General features: G+C 38.9%; 1 long non-coding RNA gene across 1 annotated transcript; it reads left to right on the top strand.

Moving 5' to 3' along the window:
• The first annotated feature begins 397 nt into the window (after positions 1-397).
• LOC123576169 lies at positions 398-2,351 on the top strand. Its single transcript, XR_006701202.1, has 2 exons — positions 398-951; positions 1,672-2,351. It is a non-coding gene; the product is annotated as an uncharacterized LOC123576169 (long non-coding RNA).
• Positions 2,352-8,133: the final 5,782 nt, after the last annotated feature.

The raw sequence follows: 8,133 nt of genomic DNA, 5'->3' as shown, positions 1-8,133 counted from the left end.
AAGTCCCAAGCAGGCTCCCCACTGCCAGCACAGAGACCCATGTGGGACTTGAACTCACAAACTGTGAGAACGTGTTCTGAGCCGAAAAGAAGAGTCAGATGCTTAACTGACCGAGCCACCCAGGTGCCCCGCTGATACAAATTCTTAAATAACCACATAAAAATTTTGTCTGGGACAGGAACTTCATACATCTCACTCTTGGTGTGGGTTTCTTTTTAAATGCAGAGATCCAAGCTCTAAACTCTAATCAGAGTTATTGCTTCAGGAGATTTGTGTCTAAAAAAATTTTTTTAATGTTTACTTATTTTGGGGAGAGAGAGAGAGCTAGAGAGCTGACAGCAGAGAACCTGATGTAGGGCTCGAACTCACGAACTGAGAGATCATGACCTGAGCCGAAACCAAGAGTCAGACGCTTAACCAACTGAACCATCTTCTCCCACCACCCCTCCCACACCCCCAGGAAATTTGTTTCTAATGAGTATTCAAGATATTTCTGATGCTGCAGGGCTACAGACCTAGCCCTTCCTTCACAAACGTCAACATCAGCCTTCCGGGTTGTGACAACTGTGTTTCACCTGGCAACCGTATTCTCTTTTACCCTTTCCTCACTACCTTACAGAAAACTTATTTTCCCAGAAATCGTTCTCATTTTGAAGATATTCTCCCTTTAAACAACGGGAAGACATCATTATGTTTGGTGGGGAGGACAGCCTCCAAGCACAGATGTCCTTCCTCTATTGTTCCGGATAAAAGATGGAACTGCAAAGCCAACTCTAGGTGCCAGTGCATTGCATCCTGCTTCCTCACTTGTTAATGACCAATCTCTTTGAAACGCTCACACACAGTAGATTGGAGTTGTGAATGGAAATCCTAGGAAACAGTGATCACTGGTTTTGGGGCATTTATACCAGCATAAAGCAGCCCATTGTGGGAATCTGCCATTTCCATCAGGTATGTGTTAGCTCTAATTGAGAAGACTTCTGCTATTACCCCTGTTGGATATGGTCCTTTATTCCTCAGGGCTTTATTTATTTATTTTTGGCACTTCCTCTTATCTATTATACTTAATTCTTTCTTGAAATATATTCTGCTGGAAGATAGAATCTGAGCTCTGAAAGGGACCTTACCTTGTCTCTGAAAATACAGAGCAAGATCAAGTCAGGAATGTGAGCTAGAAACCACGGGTCCTGCCTGCCTGCCTCCGGCCAAATTATAACTAACTTTTTGTAGAGCACTTCATGCATTCAAAATGCATTTTTTTTTTTTACATATTATATTATTTAATTCTCATACTTCTCCTGTGAGTTAGTTATTCATAAATATTTCACAGGTAGAAAAATAGGGCGCAGAAGTCAAATGACTGGCCAAAGATCACAGAGCAAGCAGAGGGGAAATAAAAAAAAAATCAAAAGCAGGCCTTCAACCGTTAAATTCTGTGATGTTCCTGTATCTTGTAAATGTACAGTGTCACCCCCTACAGCCTGTGTCAGTCCCCTGGAAACCAAAGGTTTTATTCATCTTTACACCCGCACCCCCAATGGCTCTTTCATCTGGTGTAAGGGGAGTTTAATGTGTTTATTATTCGGTTGAACAGAATTTGTTTTTTGGGTAAGTGTCTGTTGAGTATTTATTTGTTTTCCTTAACAAAACATGTGTATTTTACTTTCCAAGCTGGCCTTCAAAGTTCAGAAGTGAGCAAATAACAGAAAAGCAAAGCAAACAAAACAACAAAAACAAACCAGCATTTCCTCCAAAAAAGAACGCAATGCCATTTAAGCTTCAGTTACACTTCTCGCTGCCCTGGGAGCAGCCATGCCAGGGCCCGAGGCCTCTGGCTGATCCAGGGCCCATTTTGAGTTCCCCCCATTGTTCCTGGCACCACGGCTCCTGTGTAGCAAGCAGGATATTCGACTTGACAAGGCTCTTTCTTTCTGGATCAGGGAGGGAGCAAGGTTCTTGTCAGTTTGAATCACGAGTCCACACTTGGCGGAGCCGACTGGACAGGCCCAGTGGGGGAAGGGGCCATGTGCGCGCCATCCGTGCGCGCGTCACGTGGGCCTCTCTCCCCATCTCGCAAATAACTCCACTGGCTTCAAGCTACCCTGCTCCGAGAGGGCCTGTTTACCATTTGGCCAGCTGATCCGCTTCTGACGCTGAATCTCCTCGTTATCCAGCAGCTAAAATTTTACTTTCAGGCTTCATCCCTCTACCGCGATTTTTCTCACAGCGGCAGCTGAGAATATCCAGTTCTGAAATTCTCAGGGTTTTACTGTTTTAAAAACGCATTTCTAAGGATATATATATATATATGCCTTTTTTGGAGTCCACGTCAAAAGGCTTTCAGAAGTCATTAAAAAAAAAAAACAAAAAAAACAAAAAAACAAAAAAAAAAACATCCCCCAACTGAAAACTTAGTATATGTTGCTCTAAAAAATGTTTTGTCTTTATTATTATTTTTTGAAAAAAACTGAGTTTTAGAAGAATAACATAGAATTAATGAAAGGTACAGTCTGGGAATTTTGATTGGGTAACGAAGAAAACAAAAGTGTTCACGTTACTTTATCTCTTTATCCCTAAAAGTTCGCACTTCAGTTGTGTTTGTTGGAAGAGGAAAGAAGAAAGTTTGATTGGTTGCGAATTCTCACACGTGTCTGAAAAATAAGTAATCTGGTTCCATGTTTCTTTACATGGACCTTGAGAACACTATTTTTGATTATCATGTGAATGTGAAATTCTATCCTTTGCCGTTTTTGTTTCCTAATAGCGAAATGGCAAGAAAGCCTTTTTTCTGAGCCCATGCAAACCACTCTTTACAATGTTTTTATGGCAACAGAACCGGTCACTAGCTATTTGTGATTTGTATTACAGAATTTTGTGATGCTGATTTTCCAACCAACTTGCTAAATATGTCAACAAACCAGGTAATTAAGGGAAGGAAAAAGGAAAATGGCTGATAATGTTAAATTCAGTCAAAACAATTGTTCTGTGCTTTTTTGCATCCTTTTCAATAATGTTTTCTGCTGAAACTAAAACTCAAATAATAAAATCACACTTTGTGTAACAAACATGATTTTTTTTTGTCTAGTTTCCTGATCCTCAACGAAAATTTACCACACTTTTACAGGTATATCTGAAGCTGAACTTGCATTAAATTTTTTCAACAGGTGATAATTATAAAAACATTGCTCTTTTGGCCATTGGACTTTTGGCCGTGCTCTTTTTCACTTTTTCATTCCCTTGTTTTAGTTACGTTCAGCTTGTCCCCTTTGCCAGAAACTTATAGGGGCAATATACTATTATTATTCTATACCAACTTAGCTACACTTCGGGTGTAGCTTTTTCTCATTGGGGTACCTTATGGGATTTCTCTGATGCACTAAATCATTACTGCCATTATTCACTGATAATTAGTTTTTGAGTATTTACTAACCTGGATGGTACCCAACAGGGCGCTGTGATACTGCTTCATTGTTTAGTTATCATCATAGTTCCAGCCCTAAGAGATTTTGTAGTCTAAAACCACTAATAGAACAGTCTAAACCCGTTAATATAGAGGTTAGTGATTACTCATAAAATTGAGAAAAGAGCTAAACAGATACGAATATGTAACTCATCACATAAATTTGGAGCTACATAGTATTTAGGATCAAGGTCAGTTGAGAACTGAGCCAATAGATAAAATCCAGACCAGTCAAGCAGAGATTAAAGTGCAAAGCAAAACAATGTAGAGAGCAGAATTTTTCCCCCATGGGGGTCTTCAGGATAGTGAGAATGTCTCCTGTTGTAAACAGATGTTCAGAGAAGTTGTTATGAAATTATTCAGAGTTGAGAAAGTGTCTGTGCCCAGTAGATGGAGGAGGCTTTCATATTAATCCTGAAAAACAAGCATTGCTTAAAACCTCTGTTGCTCACTAACCTTGGAATATGTAACTTGAGGATTAGAGTCTCACTCTCTCAGTTTTTGAGAGGAGATCGAGAAAGGGTACTTATTTGCTACCGCTTGATACTACTGGAAATACATTGGGTGACAGGAACCACCAACATCTAGGATGTTAGAGAAGCCCCTGAATGAGAGCAGTATAGCCCAGCATTGGGTAGGGGAGTCAGTGATAGGGGAATGAGAGGAAGTCACAATTAGGAAAATCTCATTCTCCGATCCAGTTCATAGATTTCCCAAGTGCAAGTTGATGCAACACAAAAGTGAACGAAAATTTGTTTTGACTTGTCGTTTTGCTGTGTTTGTTTAGTTATGATATATAGCTGTGTATTCCATTAAAAATGTAAAAAAAAATGTTAAAATAGTTCAGAGATGATCAGATGAACTATCTGCAGGAGAGACAATAAAGAGCATTCTAAAATGGAATATAAAATCATCTGTAAAAAGCTAGACTTTGAAACAACTGAGTACACTCACATGTGTTATGAGTTAGTGGTCTTGTGATTTTCAAATTATGCCACTGTACATAATAGAGCGTTGTTTGATAGACCTCACTAAGTGGCCTGGCACTAAACCAGATCTGTCATCTACAGGAGAAGAAGGCAATTCCAATTTCATCTAAATAAGCTCATATTAAAATAAGGAAAAACAAATGTGACACAGCTGCAGTAGTTTGGCCAAGTCAAAAATGCTTACAAATATTTTATGTCTGTAATATAAGACTGCTTACTAATGGGAGGATCTTATGTGTAAAGAGTGCCAGATTGCCTCTGATATAAGTTGGTAATAAAAACGCTATAGGGTTAGTATTTATGATCCCTGTAGGTTATAATAACATGCTTCCTGTGTTATTGCTTTAACAGACACTAAGAAAAAAAATCTATACAATGTGGTCACTTTCCTTAAATAGCATGTATGACATGTGCACAATCAGCTAGGACATTGAATCAACATTTTATCAGAACTTGTTACACATCTTGTAAGCCACAGTTTATATAAACATGTGCCTTTTCTTTCCTGAAGAGAACGTCATGCGTGCTCTGGATCATGCTATGTTCCACTGACATACAAACAGGGAAGCATGCCAAATGAATAAATGTCATGTTTTAGTCAATACCTACAGTGTTCTTTAGTAGAAGGGGAAAAAGAATGTAGCTAAGTTAAAGCAATATAATAAATGATGAAGTTCTGAGGTTTGTTAATAAAGACACCTTATTTATTATGCAAAGTCAAGGAATTTCCCCTGGGGAAAAGAAAATGTAACATAACTCTACTGATGTATTTGAAACAACAAAAAAGTCTCCTAAAGGGAATGGTGCAATTCCTATCACTTCAATCTGCTTGGCAACTACGAAATATGGGAATAACCTCAAGGAAAATAACCCAACCGTTCTGTAGATCATTAAGCAAAGGGGAGATTGTTGTGACATTTTGGTTTTGAAGTCAACAAAGGATTTAAGTGTGATTATTTAATGGATATTATGTTAGGAGACACATATGTGGATGCTTGTAATGTCAATCCTGAAGTATGGAGATTACTCCTATCTCAGTTGAACACTGAGGTGTTCCTATAGGAGTGTCATCAACATTAAATTTTGAATTCCCCCCACCCTCAGACCAATCCCCGCCAACTCATTTACCTCTTGACTTTTAACTGGGGATATTTCTGGAGGATGAATCCCACAGAGTGGCTCTACTGAAGGTGATGTCAGGTTTTATTGCAAGCCTGGAAAGACACTTTTAGGCAGGCATGGTCATATGGCACCCCTTCAACCACATATAGGCTGACTATTCTACCTCTATGCTGGGCTGGCCCATCCCAAGTTTTCCTCTTGGGAGAATGTTCTGCAAGCATTTTTGATAGGAACAAATGGGACTTCTATCTACTCCATAGTTAGGGTGAGATTCAGCAATTAAATAGAAAGTGATATAGTTTGGAGTCAGATATGCAAAAATTGAGATTGTGTGGTAGGCAGGATTCCAAGATGGCCTCAAAGAGTCCTGGCCTTTCACATGCATAATATAGTCCTTTCCCTATTAGTGTGGGTGGGACTTATGAATATCATGGGGTATTAATCCCATGATTCTATTATATTAAATGACAAAAGTGAAGTAATTTTGCAGATGTGATTAGTTCTTAATTAGTTGATTTTGAATTAATCAAAAAAGGAATTATCCTGTGTGGGCTGAATTAATCAGGTGAGCCATTTCAAAAAGAGTCTACAGGCAAGACACAAGGAGCAGCAACAGACTGTCTCCTGTTTGCCTTGAAGAAGCAAGTGCCAATGGTGTGGAAAGGGCCATGTGCCAGAGAAGGGAGCTTCAGTCCACACAGCTGCAAGAAACTGAATTCTTTTTTTTTTTTAATTTTTTTGTTTTACATTTATTTATTTTTGAGAGACAGAGACAGAATGTGAGTAAGGGAGAGGCAGAGACAGAGAGAGACAGAATCCGAAGCAGGCTCCAGGCTCTGAGCTGTCAGCACAGAGCCCAATGCGGGGCTCGAACCCACGAGCTGTGAGATCATGACCTGAGCCGAAGTCGGACGCTTAACCGACTGAGCCACCCAGGGGCCCCAAGAAACTGAATTCTGCCTACAACCAGTGAGCTTGGAAGAGGACTCTGAGATAACACGAGATTATACCTCCCGTCAATACTCTGATGTAAATTTTGTGAGACCCTGAGCAAATTACCCAGCTAAACCGTGCTCAGACCCACAGAAATGGTAAAATAATGAATAGTGGATGTGTGTTGTTTTAAGCGCCTAAGTTCGGGTACAGACTTCTTTGTTACACGGCCAATACCGATAGCCCACCATTCTCTTTGTCAATGTTTAGCTGCTCTTGCTCCCAGGAAAATTTTTACTGCATTGAAGTCCATATCTTTCAGTTCAGTGTGCTAAGGAGACAGAACTGTTGGAAAACCTCCTCCTTATAATAACTTAGTAACTTTTTTCTTCCACTCTAGTTTATACATCAAGATGTCTGGATTCCCTTAACTTTTATATGTAAAACACCTAACCTCCACATTCAAATAACATTCCTATAATACATATTTTCAGTTCTTAAGATGTTCCTTTCTGAATAACTTCAGTTTTCCCACATATCCTGTGTTGACTTAAATGGATTTAAGATCCCATAAGGAACTTGCCACCAAGAGTGGAATAGAGGCGTGTGTCCTTGCCCTTGTACCTCATGCATCCTTGCATGCTATATATAGGAAAAGATCTCATTTGTTTGGCCTTTTGTCTATTTGTTGATTTGTTGCAATTTGTAATGCCAGCTGGAAATTGTTGATTCAATTTCAGTTTGGGTGTGCATTCCAACTTATGTGTCTTCTCTTTGTCATTGAAACCATTGCAGATGTTTCCCAATTTTAACTCTGTAGTTTATTTCAGATCCAGTAGAACCAGGCAGGTATTGATAGCTTGTCATTGTTTTCTATTTTGCTTCATTTTGTTTTAATTGTGGTAAAACAAAACAAAACAAAACAAAACAATCTTAACCCTTCTAAGAGTACAGTTCACTGGTGTCAGGTGTATTCACATTGTTGTGCAACCAATCTCTGGAGCTTTGTCATTTTGCACAATTGAAATGCTACACCCATTAGACAACTCCCCATTTCCCTGTCCTCCCAGGCCCTAGCAACCACCATTCATTTTTATGTTTATATGAATTTGAATATTCTGAATACTTCATATAAATGGAGTCATATAGTATTTATCATTGCCTTTTTGTGCCTAGCTTATTTTGCTTAGCATAATGCCCTCAAGTTTTATCCATTTATTGCTCAGAGTTCTATATTAGAGTTCTCCAGAGAAACAGAATCAATAGGAGATTATGCATATATATGTATATACATATGTATATACACATACACACATACATAGAGAGAGAGAGATAGATAGAGATGATATAGAGATAGAGATAGAGATGAGATAGTGATAGAGATAGAGATTTTAAGGGATTATCTCATACAGTTATAGAGTCTGGGAAGTCCAAAATCCACAGGAATGGCAAGCTAAAAGCCCCAGGGAAAAGTCAATGCTGTGGTTTACATCCAAAGGTTGTCAGGCTAAAGACCCTTCAAAAGAGCTGTTGTAGTTCATGTCCAAACGTCCTCTGCTAGTATTATTTTCTTTTTTAAAGCTGAATAACATTTCATTTTGTGCAGATAACACATTTTGTTTATGCATT

Source organism: Leopardus geoffroyi, chromosome C2 (genome assembly GCF_018350155.1).
Source record: "Leopardus geoffroyi isolate Oge1 chromosome C2, O.geoffroyi_Oge1_pat1.0, whole genome shotgun sequence".
NCBI classification, from domain to species: Eukaryota; Metazoa; Chordata; class Mammalia; order Carnivora; family Felidae; genus Leopardus; species Leopardus geoffroyi.
The sequence above is the reverse complement of the archived record's forward strand: the minus strand, read 5'-3'. Positions and strand labels throughout refer to the sequence as shown.